The following is a 19505-nucleotide window of genomic DNA, read 5'->3' on the forward strand; positions in this document are numbered from 1 at the left end:
ACGCTTTGTCCCTGACTTCCCACATAGCACAGGAAGAGCATGACACGGGTCTGGCATGACTTAAACCTTAAATTAACTTAATTTGGCAACAATGCCAAAGGTTACCTACTGATAAGAAAAGAAAAAGAAAACGAAAAAGATTAAATACTCACCAATCCACTAGCCAATCACTTACCTGCTTGGCTGTGACATCACACTTCGATTTCTTATTACTTTTTTGTTTAATCTTGTCCCTGCACCAGCTTGCTGCTCCGACTGCCTGAACCTTTGGCCTTTTATAGGCCTCGAGCCTCGACCTCCCGCTGCTCCTGACTGCTGCTCCGACTGCCCGAACTCCTGGCCTTTTATAGGCCTCGATTCTCGACCTCACGCTGCTCTCGACTGCTGCCAGGGAAGTAAAGGATGGTATCAAATTGAAAACAAAGGCATAAAATGTTGCCAAGATTAGTGGGAGGTCAGAGGATTGGGACATTTTTAAAAGGATGACTAAAAAATAATGAGAGAGAAAATGTATTATGAGAGTAAACTAGCAAGAGTTATAAAAACAGACAGTAAGAACTTCTACAGATATATACAAAAAGGAAGAGAATAGCTAAAGTAAACATTGGTCCCTTAGAGGATGAGACTGGGGAATTAATAATGGGGAACAGGGAAATGGCAGAGACTTTGAACAAATATTTTGTATCTGCCTTCACGGTAGAAGACACTAAAAACATCACAATAATAGACAATCAAGGGGCTATAGGTAGGGGGGAACTTAAAACAATCATTATCACGAAAGAAAAAGTACTTGGTAAAATAATGGGACTAAAGGTGAACAAATCCCCTAGACCTGATGGCCTGTATCCTCGGGTCTTAAAAGAAGTGGCTGCAGAGAGTTGGTTGTAATATACCAAAATTCCCTGGATTCTGGAGAGGTCCCAGTGGATTGGAAAACTGCAAATGTAACGCCCCTATTTAAAAAATGGAGGGAGACAGAAAGTAGAAAACTATAGACCAGTTGGCCTTACATCTGTCATTGGGAAAATGCTGGGGTCCATTATTAAGGAAGCAGCAGCAGGATATTTTGGAAAAGCATAATACAGTCAAGCAGAATCAGCATGGTTTCATGAAAGGGAAATCATGTTTGACAAATTTGCTGGAGTTCTTTGAGGATATAACCAATGGTGTGGATAAGGGGGAACCAGTGGATGTGGTGTATTTGGATTTCCAGAAGGCATTCGATAAGGTGCCATATAAATAGTTACTGCACAAGATAAGAGCTCATGGGGTCGGGGATAATATATTAGCATTGATAGAGGATTGGGTAACTAACAGAAAACAGAGAGTCGGGATAAATGGGTCATTTTCCAGTTGGCAAACAGGGATTGTTGCTGGGCCCTCAACTATTTACAATCTATATTAATGATTTGGATGAAGGGACCAAGTGTAATGTAGCCACGTTTGCTGATGATACAAAGATGGGTGGGAAAGCAAGTTGTGAGGAGGGTTGACTTATGAAGAAAGGTTGAGCAGGTTGGGCCTATACTCACTGGTGTTTAGAAGAATGAAAAGTGATCTTATTGAATCATATAAGATACTGAGGGTGCTCGACAAGGTAGATGCAGAGAGGATGTTTCCAGTCATGGCGGAATCTAAAATTAGGGGGCATAGTTTCAGAATAAGGGGTCGCCCATTTAGAACTGAGATGAGGAAGAATTTCTTCTCTCAGAGTGTAATAAATCTGTGGAATTCTCTGCCACAGAGAGCTGTGGAGGCTGGGTCATTGAATATATTTAATTGGAGACAGATTTTTGAACGATAATCGACTGAAGGGTTATGGAGAGCGGGCGGGGAAGTGGAGCTGAGCTCAAGATCAGATCAGCCATGACCTTATTGAATGGCGGAGCAGGCTCGAGAGGCTAAATGGCCTACTCCTGCTCCTATTTTTTATGTTCTTATATTCTAGTTTGCTATGAATATCAACATGCAACAGTAAACAGACTAGATTTACTTGGCATACCTGAGTGAAAACAAAGAGGGCTACCTCATATAATTTGTCAAGCCTGAAATTCAGTGTTTATGTGATCATGGAAAGAGGATATTTGAAGGTTATCCATTTTTGTTACTACTTATTCCTGTATCATGTTTGACAGCAATGTAACTAAAGGCTCCTCCATTTTTATTGGCCTTTTGGACAACTACTTAACAAACAGATTCAACGGTTCTAATGCTGTGTTTTCCAACAAATGTGTTATGTAAGTTCTATCATGCTGAAATTTAAGAGGAACTTTTCATTGGTAATTTAAATTGACCTATGCATCGGATTTATACACAACAAAAGCACACCCGATCGAACCTGCAAAGTACTCCTCACTAACATCTGGGGACTTGTGCCAAAATTGGGAGAGCTGTCCCACAGAGTCGTCAAGCAACAGCCTGACATAGTAATATTTACAGAATCCCACATATCAAACAACTTCCCAGACTCCTCCATCAACATTCCTGGGTATGTCCTGTCCCACCAGCAGAACAGATCCACCAGAGTTGGCAGCACAGTGGTATACAGTCGGGAGGGAATTGCCCTGGGAATCCTCAACATTGACTCGGAACCCCATGAAATCTTATGGCATCGGGTCAATTATGGGCAAGGAAGCATTCTGCTGATTACCACCTACCATCCTCCCTCAGCTGATGAATCAGTACTCCTCCATGTTGAACACCACTTGAAAAACCACTGAGAATAGCAAGGGTACAGAATGTATTCCGGGTGGAGTCTTCAATGTCCATCATCAAGAATGGCTCGGTAGCACCATTACTGACTGAGCTGGCTGAGTCCTGAAGGACATAGCTACCAGACTGGGCCTGCGGCAGGTGGTGAGAGAACTAACACAAAAACCTTCTTGACCTCGTCCTCACCAATCTGCCTGTCACAAATGCATCTCCATGACAGTATTGGTAGGAGTGACTAACGTACAGTACTTGTGGAGACAAAGTCTCATCTTCACACTAAGTAAACCCTCTATCATGTTGTGTGGCACTACCACCATGCTCAAAGGGATAGATTCAGAACAGACCTAGCAGCTCAAAACTGGGCATCCATGAGACGCTGTGGGCCATCGGTAGGAGCAGAATTGTATACCATCACAATCTGTAAACTCATGGCCTGGCATATCCCTCACTCTACCATTACCATCAAGCCAGATGACTAACCCTGGTTCAATAAGGAGTCTAGAAGAGCATGTCAGGAGCATCACCTGGCATACCTGAAATATATGTGCCAACCTGGTGAAGCAACAACACAGGACTGCATACTTGCTACACAGTGGAAGCAGCATTCCATAGACAGAGCTAAGCGATCCCACGCCAATAGATCAGATCAAAGCACTGCAGTCCAGCCACATCCGGTCGTGAATGGAGGTGGACAATTAAACAACTAACGGGAGGATGAGGCTCCATGAACATTCCCAGCCTGAATGATGGCGGAGTCCAGCATTGTGAGTGCAAAAGACAAGGCTGAAGTGTTCGCAACCATCTTCAGTTAGAACTGCCAAGTGGATGATCCATCTTGGCCTCCTCCTGAAGTCCCTACCATCACAGATGCCAGTCTTCAGCCAATTCGATTCACTCCTCGTAATATCAAGAAACAGCTGAATGCATTGGATACAGCAAAGGCTATGGGCCCCAACAACATCCCGGCTGTCGTGCTGAAGACTTGTGCTCCAGAACTAGTCACGCTTCGGTACAGCTATAACACTGGCATCTATCCAACAAAGTGGAAAATTGTCGAGGTATGTCCTGTCCACAAAAGGCAGGATAAATCCAATCTGACCAATTAACGCCCCATCAGCCAACTCTCAATCATCAGCAAAGGGATGGAAGATGTCGTCGACAGTGCTATCAAGTGGCATTACTCGCCAATAACCTGCTCACTGATGCTCAGTTTGGGTTCTGCCAGCTCCACTGCACTCCAAACTTCATTACAGCCTTGGTCCAAACAACAACAACAACTTGTATTTATATAGCATCTTTAAAGTAGTGAAATGTCCCAACGTGCTTTACAGGAGTATTATAAGAATTTAAAAAATGATCAAAAGAGCAGAATTCCAGAGGTGAGGTGACAGTGACTGCCCTCGACATCAAGGTAATGGCTGACCAAGTCTAGCACCAAGGAGCCTTAGTAAAACTGAAATCAGTGGGGATCACATTCAACGGCATTACCACTGTTGAATCCCCCAGCATCAGCATTCTGGGGTAACCATTGAACGAAAACTTAATGGGACCAGCCAAATAAATACTATGGCTACAAGAGTAAGTCAAAGGCTGGGGATTCTGCAGTGAGTGACAAATCAATCAGTTTGATTGGCATCCCATCCAGCAGCTTAAACATTCAATCCCTCCAGCATCGGCTCATTGCAGCTACAGTGTGTATCATTTACAAAATGTACTGCAGAAACTCGCTAATGCTTTTTCAACATCACCTCCCAAACTCGGAATCTCTACCATCTAGAAGGAAATTTGCAGCAAGCACATGGGAACACCACCACCTCCAAGCTCCCTTCCAATTTGCACACCATACCTAATTTCTCAAGGGCAACTAGGGATGGGCAATAAATGCTGGCCTTGCCAACGATGCCAACATCCCATGAATGAATAAATACAAATTTTTAAAAATTGAAATATTTGTCTTCATGAATCATACAATTTTCAACATTTCAGAGCTGGATTGGTCTATTCTATGTAAATAATTTTTTTGGAGTCAGGATTCCTTTGGTCTACAGAAATAGGGATCAAATAAAACACTACGATGGTGCTAAAGCAAAGTAGAAATATTTCCTACTGTTTTGAATTTAATTTTGTTTTTTTCACTACTGGGAATGACTGGAACAGACGAGACTGCTAGTGGATACTATCAGCAACCATAGTGAATGACACATGTCAGAGTTTTACTTTCACCTTTGATCTGCACAGAAAGATCATAGAGTCACATGTTTGGTCAATTTTTTTTTCCTGTTTTTCTTCCAATCCCAAAGGCAGTGACTTTAGCTTGGACACAGTTTCAAAGTGGCAGCAGCTATCTGGTAACTCATTGAAACAGTTAGGTTTGAATCTACACAATAACCTATTTTTTCTGATGTGGTGTTTGCATGCAGCTGTAGAATACTGAGGCCAATTGTAGCCCTCCACATGTTTCCCCACCCACACACCTGCACACTTGTACAGAGCTCCAAATTTGAAAAGATCATGGATTGATCCAGGGACTTCTGTTGCCTAGGCCCTAAGCTCGGGAATGTCCTCCCTAACCCTCTCCGCCTCTCTATGTCTCTTTCCTCCTTCAAGACGCTCCTTAAAACCTATCTCTTTGACCAAGCTTTTGGTCACCTGCCCTAATTTCTCCTTATGTGGCTCAGTGTCAAATGTTTTGTCTTGTATTACTCCCGAGAAGCGCCTTGGGACATCTTACTACATTAAAGGCACTATATAAATACAACTTCGTGTTGTTGACTTTCCTAGTCTGTATTGCTTACTAATGCAAGCAGTGTATTTATCCACTGAGCCATCAGGAGTCCATACTGTCATTCTAACTAATAGCCATTTTATGGAGGTCACTTTTGACATGAATGGGGCTAATTTCCATTTTCAGTGTACCTGCATCTATTTCCAAATTGAGACCCTGAACTCAAGACAGAAACTTCATGGTTTACCTGGCTTTTTTATTTTAAAATTTTGGAATTAGGCTTATTTAGCCAAAAAACTAAAAATCCGTTTCCACAGTAAGAATAGCCAGGATCCTCTTTTGGCCAAAGTTCTAACCTCTTTTACTGGTTTGTCTGCAAATGTAATGATGCATTGTAAGGCTATTGTTGAGACAGAAAAACAGAAACATTTCCTGTTCTATAAGAATTATATTTATGTGAGTTTTACTAAAGCCTTTTAATTAAGCAAATCACAGATTGAAAATGACTCGAACAGAAAAGACCACAGAATGTTAACTACAATATAACAAATATCATCCTCCCTGCTCCCGGCAGCTTACTCTGTAAAAGCTGCTGTATTTACAACTGAGATGATTTATGTAAATAACTGCGCGCACAAATGGTGGAGTTGATCTGACTTATAAACAGCAGAGCAATGGATTTCATGGTGCTTCAGGAGGACACTGTTGACCTTCCTATTATGACACTGTACAAGGAAACTTTCATTATCCAAATTAATTTAACCCCAATTTTTGCACAAAGGACCTATCACTAAATAGTTCAGTGGCTATCCAGAACAGAAGATCTATTTATATTCCATTGTAGTTTTGCAGAAGACACAGCTCCAGCCTGACACCATAATACATTCAAAAGACTTTGCTTGGTCAACATGATTAAGCCAATAAAATCTACTTTGTCACCAGTAAAAATCTGTTTACCTAATTTCACTGATAATGAAAATGCATTCACTATGAAAAAAGACAAACATTAATCTAATCATGTTATATTACTATAAGCTGGACTATTCATGCTGATAATAGACAACCTTATCATGGCCTTTAGGCTGATTTGATAGCAAGCACACAAATATGACAGAATTCTGCAAATGTTATACCTCCCAATGATAAGTTATAAAGTTACATTAGGCAATTGTTTGGATAAGAAGTCACACTCATCTAGTCTTTATTCCAGGAACCGTGTGTACATTTAAATCAAGTCCCCAACAAAAGGAAGCTGTTTTATTTCATTGTTTCCATTCAAAGATACTTATTCCTTTGAATATCAAAGAGAAAACGCAGGAAACTTTTTCTTAAAATCATGCTCATTCTCACTGTACACTTGACAAGTATGATTTACCGCATAAACACGTGGCTGAAAATAAAACCTGCTGGAAATCAGTTCATGCAGAAAGAATGTGATTTTTTTCTTATTGAAACTCACCAATTGCCTACTACTATTTTGTTACAATCTTGTTGGCCTTTGTGTGGGTCTGACGTGCCTGACAAGATAAACATGTTTCAAAAAAAAAAAGCTTTTTATTTGTAAAATGGGAGTGTGCCTAAGCATTACTGAACCGAATGCCTTAATGAGCAGTAAAAGTACTGAGAAAAGTTGCATCAACATGAGGTAGTGGCTCTCAAACAGCCACTAACATCTGTGTTTGATCTTTTATAAGCAGAGTATATGTTTTACTAGGAGAATGTATTGTACTCAAATGATTTCATCTGTTTCTCAAGCCATGAGAACCAAAACACATAACAACGTAATGTTGCATATGTTGCAGATGTATATTGACCAAAAAAAAAGTTTCAGAAAATATTGTTCTGACACACACATAGCTAAATCAGGTAGCATTTACAATAAATCTAATTGTGAGGCCCTTGTTTTCAGTTACACGGGATCATATTATATTGAGCCTACTTTATGAGTCCCTGGAGACCTGTGTGGCTTGGCCAAAGGAAAAGTCTAGAATTCAAAGCTTTTAGTCCACCCAGTGTTTTTATTAACAAGCGCCCCAGTGTGAAAACCAATAAATAGATGCCCAACTACAGTTAGGTTCCACTGTACAGTAACGATTGTAGCCTCATTTTACATTATGTAGAATTTTAAACCTTTAAACAAGCGTACAGTAGTTGCAAAGATATTTATTTGGATTTTGGTTCAGAGTAAAAGCTACTCAGATTGAAACTTTGATGTGAATCAGAAGATTCACAGAAGACAACAACAACAACTTGCATTTGTATAGCGCCCGTAACGTAGTGAAACGTCCCAAGGCGCTTCACAGGAGTATTATGAGATAAAAATTTGACACCGAGTGACATAAGTAGAAATTAGCGCAGGGCTTAGTCAAAGTGGTATGTTTTAAGGAGCATCTTGAAGGGGGAAAGAGAGGTAGAGAGGTGGAGAGGTTTAGGCAGGGAATTCCAGAGCTTGGGGCCTAGGCAACAGGAGGCACGGCCACCAATGGTTGAGCGATTACAATCAGGGATGCTCGGGAGGGTAGAATTAGAGGAGCGCAGACATCTCGGGGGTTGTGGAGCTGAAGGGGATTACAGAGATAGGGAGGGGCGAGGCCATGGAGGGATTTGAAAAAAAAGACGAGAATTTTGAAATCGAGACGTTGCTTAACCAGAAGCCAATGTAGGTTAGCGATGGGTGAATGGGACTTGGAGTAAGTTAGGACACGGGCAGCCGCATTTTGGATCACCTCTAGTTTGCGTAGGGTAGAATGTGGGAGGCCAGCCAGGAGTGCGTTGGAATAGTCAAGTCTAGAGGTAACTAAAGCATGTATTATGTCTGTGATCTACTTATGAATGGCTCCACGAGGCAATGTGTTGTACTCAAACTGTAGTGACCTTGGTCTTTTGTTCCAAACTCCAGAGTGAGGCACAAGCATGGTGTGAAGCCTTTTATACTGGGCCCTGCCACCAGGGCAGGAATCCCCCGGTCTCAACCAGTTGCACTCTCTAGTAGTGCCAGCATGTTATCCACAGTGTAAACCTTATTGATAGTACATCAGGTAAACAAGTCTCCATCTTATGCAACCACGCAGTGACTATACAGAGAGTACATCCATAGTCTGCATATGCAACATCACTCTCCCCCAAGTCCCTTGTGCCAATTACCTTTGTACTATGTGCTCTGGCTTAGCTCTCTCCAGATTTAAGTGCCAATAGCCCTTGGCTTTGCTTTGGTTTGGCTCTCTCCCTGTTAACCCCCAAGTCCTTTTGCCACAACGTTGGGTGGTGGTTACCAGATTGGATGGTTCGATGATGCAGTGGAGATTCCAGTGGGTTCTGGGTGTGATCCATGTGTGTGTCCATGGCTACACACATCCATTTTCCCTGCCCCCCCACAGCGAGATCATGCAGCTGGCCCATTACATTAACATACGGGATCAGATACAGTGCAAGTACAAAGAAAGGAAGAAAAAAATTTTTTTACAGTTTGTATCCTGACTTACATTCATTACATTTTGCGGTCGTGCGCCAGGATTGGGTAGATTGCATTCATGGTTCAGGCATAGTCAGTACTGAGGTAGCAGTACAGGTATGCGAGGATGCTAGTTCCAGAACAACCAGATGGGGTCTTAGTTGTCTGATGGTAGTGCTGCGCCCCCTGCTAGCGGGGTGGGATTGGTTCGCTCACCGAGCCAGGACTCAGGGCCTTTGCCATTGCCTAGTGGTGGGCAGAGCCACAGATGTGTGTGGCCTCCCTGTCCTCCTATGAGGGCTGCAGAGTCTTCTGCCTGCTCTCTAACGGTGTTGGGAATCTGGCTGTTCCAGGTCCCGTTTGGGGAACTCGTTGGTTCTGACCTTTCGCTCCCGGACATGGCCGAGGTAGTGACATGGTCTGGGGGCTGCGCTGTCTCCACCCGGGGGGTGGGCAACGGCGGCCGACTGCACGTATTGGCGCCGTTTTCGTTTCCAGGTCCGTGGCGAATAGTGCCATCGGGTGCCTGCAGCGTGGGATAGACCTGGGGCAGGGCATCAGGATCAGTGCCTTCCCCCTCCTGAGATTGCTCGTTTGCTACTTTTGGGGACACTCTATTCCCGACAGCTCATAACAACATTTTGTTCTTTACATTAGGAATAGTACTGAAAATTCACAACAACATTTTGTTCACAATATTAATCGGTTCGTGACATTGATTGCCATGCATACAATGTCTCTTTAAGTTCAGTTGGTTGCAGGTCTCCTTTAAGAGAATCCTGCTGGCTTTACCCCAGTGAAATCCTTTGTTAGACACCACGTGTTGGTCCCTCAGCGTTGCACCTCGTGATACTGCCGCGGTCATCTTTTTTTTCAGCCACGCTGCCCCTCGCTGCAGCAGGGACACCATCTTGCCTCTGTCCTCGAGGTCGACTGCCTTGATCCTTCACTCCCATGATTCTGACATAAAAGCTGGAAGAGTGCCTGTGAATTCGATTTTCCTCCTCAGAAGTCCTGCCACTGGAGCCGGGAAGGTACTTTTAGGTCATTCCGATCGGATCATTGCCACGCAGTCATGGTGGATGGTCTGTGCCTCAGGTGCTGCGCTGATCTGTTCTCTGGTGCCTGGCCCAAGCGAAGGTGAGGTTTTGCTCTGCCTCTGAGCACGGGGGACATCGATTGCTGGAGTGAAGAGGTCTTCCCATTTCCACTGGATCTTCCCCATCCACCTTCTTCCGAGTACCATTGGACCATCACCTGCAAAAATCCACAGAGGTAACTTGTGCACCATGCCATTATGGATTACACTTACATCTGCACTACTAAGGACTGGGATCAGCTCCTTGGTGTAGGTGCACAGTGTTTCCTGTACTGGAACCAGCTCGGGTCGTTTTTCGTTCCATAGCCTCTCAAAGGCCTGGCTCATCACTGACTGGCTCACTCCCATGTCCACTTCCATGAAGACCGAAACGCCGTTTATCTCGACTTCCATCTTCACTGGAAGACAATCGGTGGTGCAGGTATACACTCCATACACTTCTTCTTGGGGCTGAGCTGCCTCTCTGGCCAAATCATCATATTCCCCACTGGATTGAAAGTCATCTACCGACTCCTCTGCTCGGCGGTGAGTCGTATTTGTTTTACACATACGCTGGAGGTGGCCCTTTGTGTTACAGGCTTTGCATCCGTACTCAGCAAACCGACACTGGTGAGCCCTATGGTTTCCTCCACAATGCCAGCATGGTGCTACTCGATTAGCACCCCTCGGCGGACTCTGAGTTCTGGAATCCTGAGGTCTGTGCTCTCTGCCCAGGACAGAGCCACGTTCTACAGTCTTATCTGTGTACAGTACTACAGTTTGAGTCCACAGGATGAATAATTTGCTTGGTGCTGCAGGTCGAGGTCATGAACGCCTGACTGATGCTGATGGCCTTCTGCAGTTTGACTGTGGTGTCGGCAGATAATAGCTTGTGAAGGAGGCCTCGTGGCCAATTCCCATAATGAAGATGTCTCGCAATGCTTCGTTGAGGTGCGGCCGAAATCACACGGTGCCGCAAGTCTCCTGAGGTCGGCAGCATATTTTGCAATCTCCTGGTCCTCAGGTCTGCGGTGAGTGTAGAATCTGTGCCTGACCGTGAAGATGTTCTGTTTTGGTTTTAGTTGGTCGCAAATTAGTTGTCAGCTCATTGTATGTCTTATCCTTCACCTTCGTGGGTGCCAGCAAGTCCCTGACGAGGCGGTAGACCTCGGGCCCACAACTGGTCAGCAGTATAGCCTTGCGTTTCTCCGCCAATGTGTCCGTCTCCCCTGCCAGATCATTTGCCATGAAATATTGCTCGAGCCTTTTCGTGAAGGCATCCCAATCATCACCCTCTGCAAAGTATTTAATGTGCCAAAGGTAGCCATAATCGTATGAAAGTCCTTATTCTCGTCACCAGTTATTATAGAAACATAGAAACATAGAAATTTACAGCGCAGAAGGAGGCCATTTCGGCCCATCGTGTCTGCGCACGACCCTTGGTCAGCAGCCCTAAAGTTGACATACAAACCCATGAACAATGACAGAAAGGCAAAGAGCACCCAGCCCAACCAATCCGCCCCACACCACTGCAACACCCCTTACACCAAAAACATCTACACTCCACCCCAACTGGAGCCATGTGATCTCCTGGGAAAGGCGAAAAACAAATAAAAACCCAGGCCAATTTAGGGAGAAAAAATCTGGGAAAATTCCTTTCGGACCCATCCAGGCGATCGAAAATAGTCCAGGAGATCACACTAGCCATATTCTATTCAATGCAGTACTTACCATTATATCTGCGCTGACCAACAAAAGGTCATCTAGTCTAATCCCAATTACCAGCTCTAGATCCGTAACCCTGCAGGCTATGGCACTTTAAGTGCCCATCCAACCATCTCTTAAAAGTGGTGAGGGTTTCTGCATCCACCACTCTTCCAGGCAGTGAGTTCCAGATACCCACAACCCTCTGTGGAAAGAAGCCCCAACCCTCAAATCCCCTCTAAACCTTCCACCAACCACCTTAAAACTATGCCCCCTTGTAATAGTGGAAATAGACCCTTACTATTCACTATGTCCAGGCCCCTCAATATTTTGTAGACCTCGATTAGGTCTCGTCTCAACCTCCTCTGTTTCAATGAGAACAAACCCAGCCTATCCAATCTGTCCTCATAACTAAGATTCTCCATTCTAGGCAGCATCCTAATAAATCTCCTCTGAACCCTCTCTAGTGCAATCACATCCTTCCTATAATACGGCGGCTAGAACTGCACGCAGTACTCCAGTTGTAGCCGAACCAAAGTATTATACAATTTAAGCATAACCTCCCTGCTCTATTGTTCTATGCCTTGGCCAATAAAGGCAAGCATTCTGTAATCCTTCTTAACCACCTTATCCACCTGGCCTGCTACTTTCAGGGATCTGTGGACAAGCACTCCAAGGTCCCTTTGTTCATCTACACTATTAAGTGACCTACCGCTTAATGTGTATACTCTTTCCTTATTAATCCTCCCAAAGTGCTAATCTGAATTAAATTCCATTTGCCACTGCTCTGCCCACTTGACCAGTAGATTGATATCCTCCTGCAGCCCATGACCTTCCTCTTCATTATCAACCACACAGTCAATTTTATTGTCGTCTGCAAACTTCTTAATCATACTTCCTATATTCAAATCTAAATCATTGTTATATACCACAAGAGGCAAGGGACCCAGTACTGAGCACCGTGGAACCCCACTGGAAACATCCTTAGAGTCACAAAAACATCCATCAATCATTACCCATTGCTTCCTACCTCCAAGCCAATTTTGAATCCAACTTGTCACTTTGCCCTGGATCCCATGGGCTTTAACCTTCATGACCCGTCTACCATGCGGGACCTTATCAAAAGCCTTGCTCAAGTCCATATAAACTACATCGTACGCACTACCCTCATCGACCCTCTTGGTTACCTCCTCAAAAAATTCAATCAGGTTAGTCAAACACGATCTTCCCTTAACAAATCCGTGCTGACTGTCTCTAATTTAGATGCAGATTTATCCTGTCTTAGAATATTTTCCATCTGGAAGGAGGAGAGCATGCCGGGAGATCTCAGAGATGCAGTAATTGTGACCATCTTTAAAAAAGGGGACAAGTCCGACTGCGGCAGCTACAGAGAAATCTCCATGTTGTCGGCCACTGGGAAAGTCATCGCTAGAATCCTCTTCAACCGTCTTGTCCCCGTGGCTGAGGATCTCCTCCCAGAGTCACAGTGCAGATTCCGTCCACTAGGGGGTACAACGGACATGATCTTTACGGTATGATAACTGCAAGAGAAATGCAGGGAACAGCACCAACCCTTGTGCATGGCCTTCTTTGACCTGCTAACTGTGAGGGACTATGGAGCATCTTCCTCTGTTTCGGCTGCCCCCAAAAGTTTGTCACCATCCTCCGCTTGCTCCACGACGAAATGCAAGCCATGATCCTGACCAATGGATCCACCACAGACCCAATCCACGTCCGGTAGGGGGTCAAGCAGGGCGGCGTCATCGCACCAACCCTCTTCTCGATCTTCCTCGCTGCAATGCTCCACCTCACGCTCAACAAGCTCCCTGCTGGAGTGGAACTAAACTGTAGAACCAGTGGAAACCTGTTCAACCTTTGTCGCCTCCAGGCTGATCCAATACCATCCCATCCTCTGTCGAACTACAGTACGGGGACGACGCTTGTGTCTATGCACATTCAGAGGCTGAACTCCAAGCCATCATAAACATCTTCACCGAGGCGTGCAAAAGCATGGGCCTTACACGAAACATCCATAAGACAAAGGCTCTCCACCAACCTGATCCCGCAACACAGCCTGCCCCCCCCCCAGTCATCAAGATCCACGGCGTGGCCTTGGACAATGTGAACCACTTTCCATGCCTCGAGAGCCTATTATCAGCAAGGGCAGACATCTACGACAAGGTTCAACACTGCCTCCAGTGCACCAGCGCAGCCTTTGGTCACCTGAGGAAGAGAGTGTTCGAAGATTCGGCCCTCAAATCTGGCTCCAAGCTTATGGTCTATATCATCATCATAGGCAGTCCCTTGAAATCGAGGAAGACTTGCTCCCACTCTAAAAATGAGTTCTTAGGTGACTGAACAGTTCAATACGGGAATTACAGTCTCTGTCACAGGTAGGACAGACAGTCATTGAGGGAAAGGATGGGGGGAAGACTGGTTTGCTGCACGCACCTTCCGCTGCCTGCGCTTGCTTTCTGCATGCTCTTGGCAACGAGCCTCGAGGTGCTCAGCGCCCTCCTGGATGCTCTTCCTCCACTTAGGATTGTCTTTGTCTAGGGACTCCCAGGTGTCGGTGGATATGTTGCATTTTATCAAGTAGGCTTTGAGGGTGTCCTTGAAACGTTTCCTCTGCCCACCTGGGGCTCGCTTGCAGTGTAGGAGTTCCGGGTAGAGCGCTTGCTTTGGGAGTTTTGTGTCAGGCATGCGAACAATGTGGCCCGTCCAACGGAGCTGGTCAAGTGTGTTCAGTGCTTTGATGCTGGGGATGTTGGCCTGATCGAGGACACTAACATTTGTGTGTCTGTCCTCCCAGGGGATTTGCAGGATCTTGCACAAAAATCGTTAGTGGTATTTCTTCAGCGATTTGAGGTGTCTACTGTATATGGTCCACATCTCTGAGCCACACAGGAGGGCGGGTATCACCACAGCTCTGTAGACCATGAGCTTGGTGACAGATTTGAGGGCCTGATCTTCCAACACTCTCTTCCTCAGGTGACCGAAGGCTGCATTGGCGCACTGGAGGCGGTGTTGAACCTCGCCCTCGATGTCTGTCCTTGCTGATAATAGGCTCCCGAGATATGGAAACTGGTCCACGTTGTCCAGGGCTTCGCCGTGGATCTTGATGACTGGGGGTAGTACAGTGTGGCGGGGTCAAGTTGGTGCGGGACCTTTGTCTTACGGATGTTTAGTGTAAGGCCCATGCTTTCATATGCCTCAATGAAGATGTTGACTATGGTTTTGAGTTCAGTCCTAGAATGTGCGCAGACGCAATTGATACCCGCCCTCCTGTATCGCTCAGAGACGTGGACCATATACAGTAGACACCTCAAATCGCTAGAGAAATATCATCAACGATATTTCCGCAAGATCCTGCAAATCCCCTGGGAGGATAGACGCACCAACGTCAGTGTTCTCGATCAGGCCAACATCCCTAAGCATCAAAGCAATGACCACACTCGACCAGCTCCGTTGGGCAGGCCACTTTGATCGCATGCCCGACGCAAGTATCCCAAAGTAAGCGCTCTACTCAAAACTCCTGCATGGCAAGCGAGCCCCAGTTGGCAGAGGAAATGTTTCAAGGACACCCTCAAAGTCTCCTTGATAAAGTGCAACATCCCCACTGACACCTGGGAATCGCTGGCAAAGATCACCCTAAGTGGAGGAAGAGCATGTGGGATGGCGCTAAGCACCTCAAGTCTCGTCGCCGAGAGCATGCAAAGAATAAGCACAGGCAGCGGAAGGAGCGTGCGGCAAACCAGACTCCCCATTTTTCCTCCAATGATTGTCTTTCCCACCTGTGACAGGGACTGTAATTCCCTTATTGGACTGTTCAGTCACCTGAGAACTCACTTTTAGAGTGCAAACAAGTCTTCCTCGATTTCGAAGGACTGTCTATGATATAGAAACATAGAAACATAGAAAATAGGTGCAGGAGCAGGCCATTCAGCCCTTCTAGCCTGCACCGCCATTCAATGAGTTCATGGCTGAACATGAAACTTCAGTACCCCCTTCCTGCTTTCTCGCCATAACCCTTGATCCCCCGAGTAGTAAGGACTTCATCTAACTCCCTTTTGAATATATTTAGTGAATTGGCCTCAACTACTTTCTGTGGTAGAGAATTCCACAGGTTCACCACTCTCTGGGTGAAGAAGTTTCTCCTCATCTCGGTCCTAAATGGCTTACCCCTTATCCTCAGACTGTGACCCCTGGTTTTGGACTTCCCCAACATTGGGAACATTCTTTCTGCATCTAACCTGTCTAAACCCGTCAGAATTTTAAACGTTTCTATGAGGTCCCCTCTCATTCTTCTGAACTCCAGTGAATACAAGCCCAGTTGATCCAATCTTTCTTGATGGGTCAGTCCCGCCATCCCGGGAATCAGTCTGGTGAACCTTCGCTGCACTCCCTCAATAGCAAGAATGTCCTTCCTCAAGTTAGGAGACCAAAACTGTACACAATACTCCAGGTGTGGCCTCACCAAGGCCCTGTACAACTGTAGCAACACCTCCCTGCCCCTGTACTCAAATCCCCTCGCTATGAAGGCCAACATGCCATTTGCTTTCTTAACCGCCTGCTGTACCTGCATGCTAACCTTCAATGACTGATGTACCATGACACCCAGGTCTCGTTGCACCTTCCCTTTTCCTAATCTGTCACCATTCAGATAATAGTCTGTCTCTCTGTTTTTACCACCAAAGTGGATAACCTCACATTTATCCACATTATACTTCATCTGCCATGCATTTGCCCACTCACCTAACCTATCCAAGTCACTCTGTAGCCTAATAGCATCCTCCTCGCAGCTCATACTGCCACCCAACTTAGTATCATCCGCAAATTTGGAGATACTGCATTTAATCCCCTCGTCTAAATCATTAATGTACAATGTAAACAGCTGGGGCCCCAGCACAGAACCTTGCGGCACTCCACTAGTCACTGCCTGCCATTCTGAAAAGTACCCGTTTACTCCTACTCTTTGCTTCCTGTCTGACAACCAGTTCTCAATCCACGTCAGCACACTACCCCCAATCCCATGTGCTTTAACTTTGCACATTAATCTCTTGTGTGGGACCTTGTCGAAAGCCTTCTGAAAGTCCAAATATACCACATCAACTGGTTCTCCTTTGTCCACTTTACTGGAAACATCCTAAAAAAATTCCAGAAGATTTGTCAAGCATGATTTCCCTTTCACAAATCCATGCTGACTTGGACCTATCATGTCACCATTTTCCAGATGCACTGCTATGACATCCTTAATAATTGATTCCATCATTTTACCCACTACTGAGGTCAGGCTGACCGGTCTATAATTCCCTGTTTTCTCTCTCCCTCCTTTTTTAAAAAGTGGGGTTACATTGGCTACCCTCCACTCCATAGGAACTGATCCAGAGTCAATGGAATGTTGGAAAATGACTGTCAATGCATCCGCTATTTCCAAGGCCACCTCCTTAAGTACTCTAGGATGCAGTCCATCAGGCCCTGGGGATTTATCGGCCTTCAATCCCATCAATTTCCCCAACACAATTTCCCGACTAATAAAGATTTCCCTTAGTTCCCCCTCCTTACTAGACCCTCTGACCCCTTTTATATCCGGAAGGTTGTTTGTATCCTCCTTAGTGAATACCGAACCAAAGTACTTGTTCAATTGGTCTGCCATTTCTTTGTTCCCCGTTATGACTTCCCCTGATTCTGACTGCAGGGGACCTACGTTTGTCTTCACCAACCTTTTTCTCTTTACATACCTATAGAAACTTTTGCAATCCGCCTTAATGTTCCCTGCAAGCTTCTTCTCGTACTCCATTTTCCCTGCCCTAATCAAACCCTTTGTCCTCCTCTGCTGAGTTCTAAATTTCTCCCAGTCCCCAGGTTCGCTGCTATTTCTGGCCAATTTGTATGCCACTTCCTTGGCTTTAATACTATCCCTGATTTCCCTAGATAGCCACGGTTGAGCCACCTTCCCTTTTTTATTTTTACGCCAGACAGGAATGTATAATTGTTGTAATTCATCCATGCGGTCTCTAAATGTCTGCCATTGCCCATCCACAGTCAACCCCCTAAGTATCATTCGCCAATCTATCCTAGCCAATTCACGCCTCATACCTTCAAAGTTACCCTTCTTTAAGTTCTGGACCATGGTCTCTGAAATTACTGTTTCATTCTCCATCCTAATGCAGAATTCCACCATATTATGGTCACTCTTCCCCAAGGGGCCTCGCACAATGAGATTGCTAATTAATCCTCTCTCATTACACAACACCCAGTCTAAGATGACATAAAAGGTACTGCACAAGATAAAAGTTCATGGGGATGGGGGAAATATATTAGCGTGGATAGAGGATTGGCTAACAAACAGAGTGGGGATAAATGGGTCATTTTCCGGTTGGCAAACAGTGACTAGTGGGGTGCCAGGGATCGATGCTGGGTTCTCAACTATTTACAATCTATATTAATGATGTCGGAAAATGTGAGGTCATCCACCTTGGAAAAAAAAACAGTAAAAGGAAATATTATTTGAATGGGGAGAAATTACAACATGCTGCGGTGCAGAGGGACCTGGGGGTCCTTTTGCATGAATCCCAAAAAGTTAGTTTGCAGGTGCAGCAGGTAATCAGGAAGGCGAATGGAATGTTGGCCATCATTGCGAGAGGGATGGAGTACAAAAGCAGGGAGGTCCTGCTGCAAATGTACAGGGTATTGGTGAGGCCGCACCTGGAGTACTGCATGCAGTTTTGGTCACCTTACTTAAGGAAGGATCTACTAGCTTTGGAGGGGGTACAGAGACGATTCACGAGGCTGATTCCGGAGATGAGGGGGTTACCTTATGATGATAGATTGAGTAGACTGGGTCTTTACTCGTTGGAGTTCAGAAGGATGAGGGGTGATCTTATAGAAACATTTAAAATAATGAAAGGGATAGACAAGATAGAGGCAGAGAGGTTGTTTCCACTGGTCGGAGAGACGAGAACTAGGAGGCACAGCCTCAAAATACGGGGGAGCCAATTTATAACCGAGTTGAGAAGGAATTTCTTCTCCCAGAGGGTTGTGAATCTGTGGAATTCTCTGCCCAAGGAAGCAGTTGAGGCTAGCTCATTGAATGTATTCAAATCACAAATAGATAGATTTTTAACCAATAAGGGAATTAAGGGTTATGGAGAGCGGGCGGGTAAGTGGAGCTGAGTCCATGGCCAGATCAGCCATGATCTTTTTGAATGGCGGAGCAGGCTCGAGGGGCTAGATGGCCTACTCCTGTTCCTAATTCTTATGTTCTTATGATTAAGGGACCGAATGTAATGTAGCCAAGTTTGCTGATGATACAATGATGGGTGGGAAAGCAAATTGTGAGGAGGACACAAGAAATCTACAAAGGGACATAGACAGGCTAAGTGGGTGGACAAAAATTTGGCAGATGGAGTATAATGTGGGAAAATGTGAGGTTATCCACTTTGGCAGAAATAATAGAAAAGCTTATTGTAATTTAAATGGAGAAAAATTGCAAAGTGCTGCAGTACAGAGGGACCTGGGGGTCCTTGTGCATGAAACACAAAAAGTAAATATGTAGGTACAACAAGTAATCAGGAAGACAAATGGAATGTTGATCTTTATTGCAAGGGGGGGGTAGAGTATCGAAACAGAGAGGTCCTGCTGCACCGTTACAGTGTATTGGTGAGGCCACACCTAGAGTACTGTGTACAGTTTTGGTCTCCGTATTTAAGGAAAGGTATACTTGCACTGGAGGCTGTTCAGAGAAGGTTTACTAGGTTGATTCCGGAGATGAGGCATTTGACTTATGAAGATAGATTGAGTAGGTTAGGCCTATACACGTTCGATTTCAGAAG

This window comes from Pristiophorus japonicus, chromosome 1 (genome assembly GCF_044704955.1).
Source record: "Pristiophorus japonicus isolate sPriJap1 chromosome 1, sPriJap1.hap1, whole genome shotgun sequence".
NCBI lineage: Eukaryota > Metazoa > Chordata > Chondrichthyes > Pristiophoridae > Pristiophorus > Pristiophorus japonicus.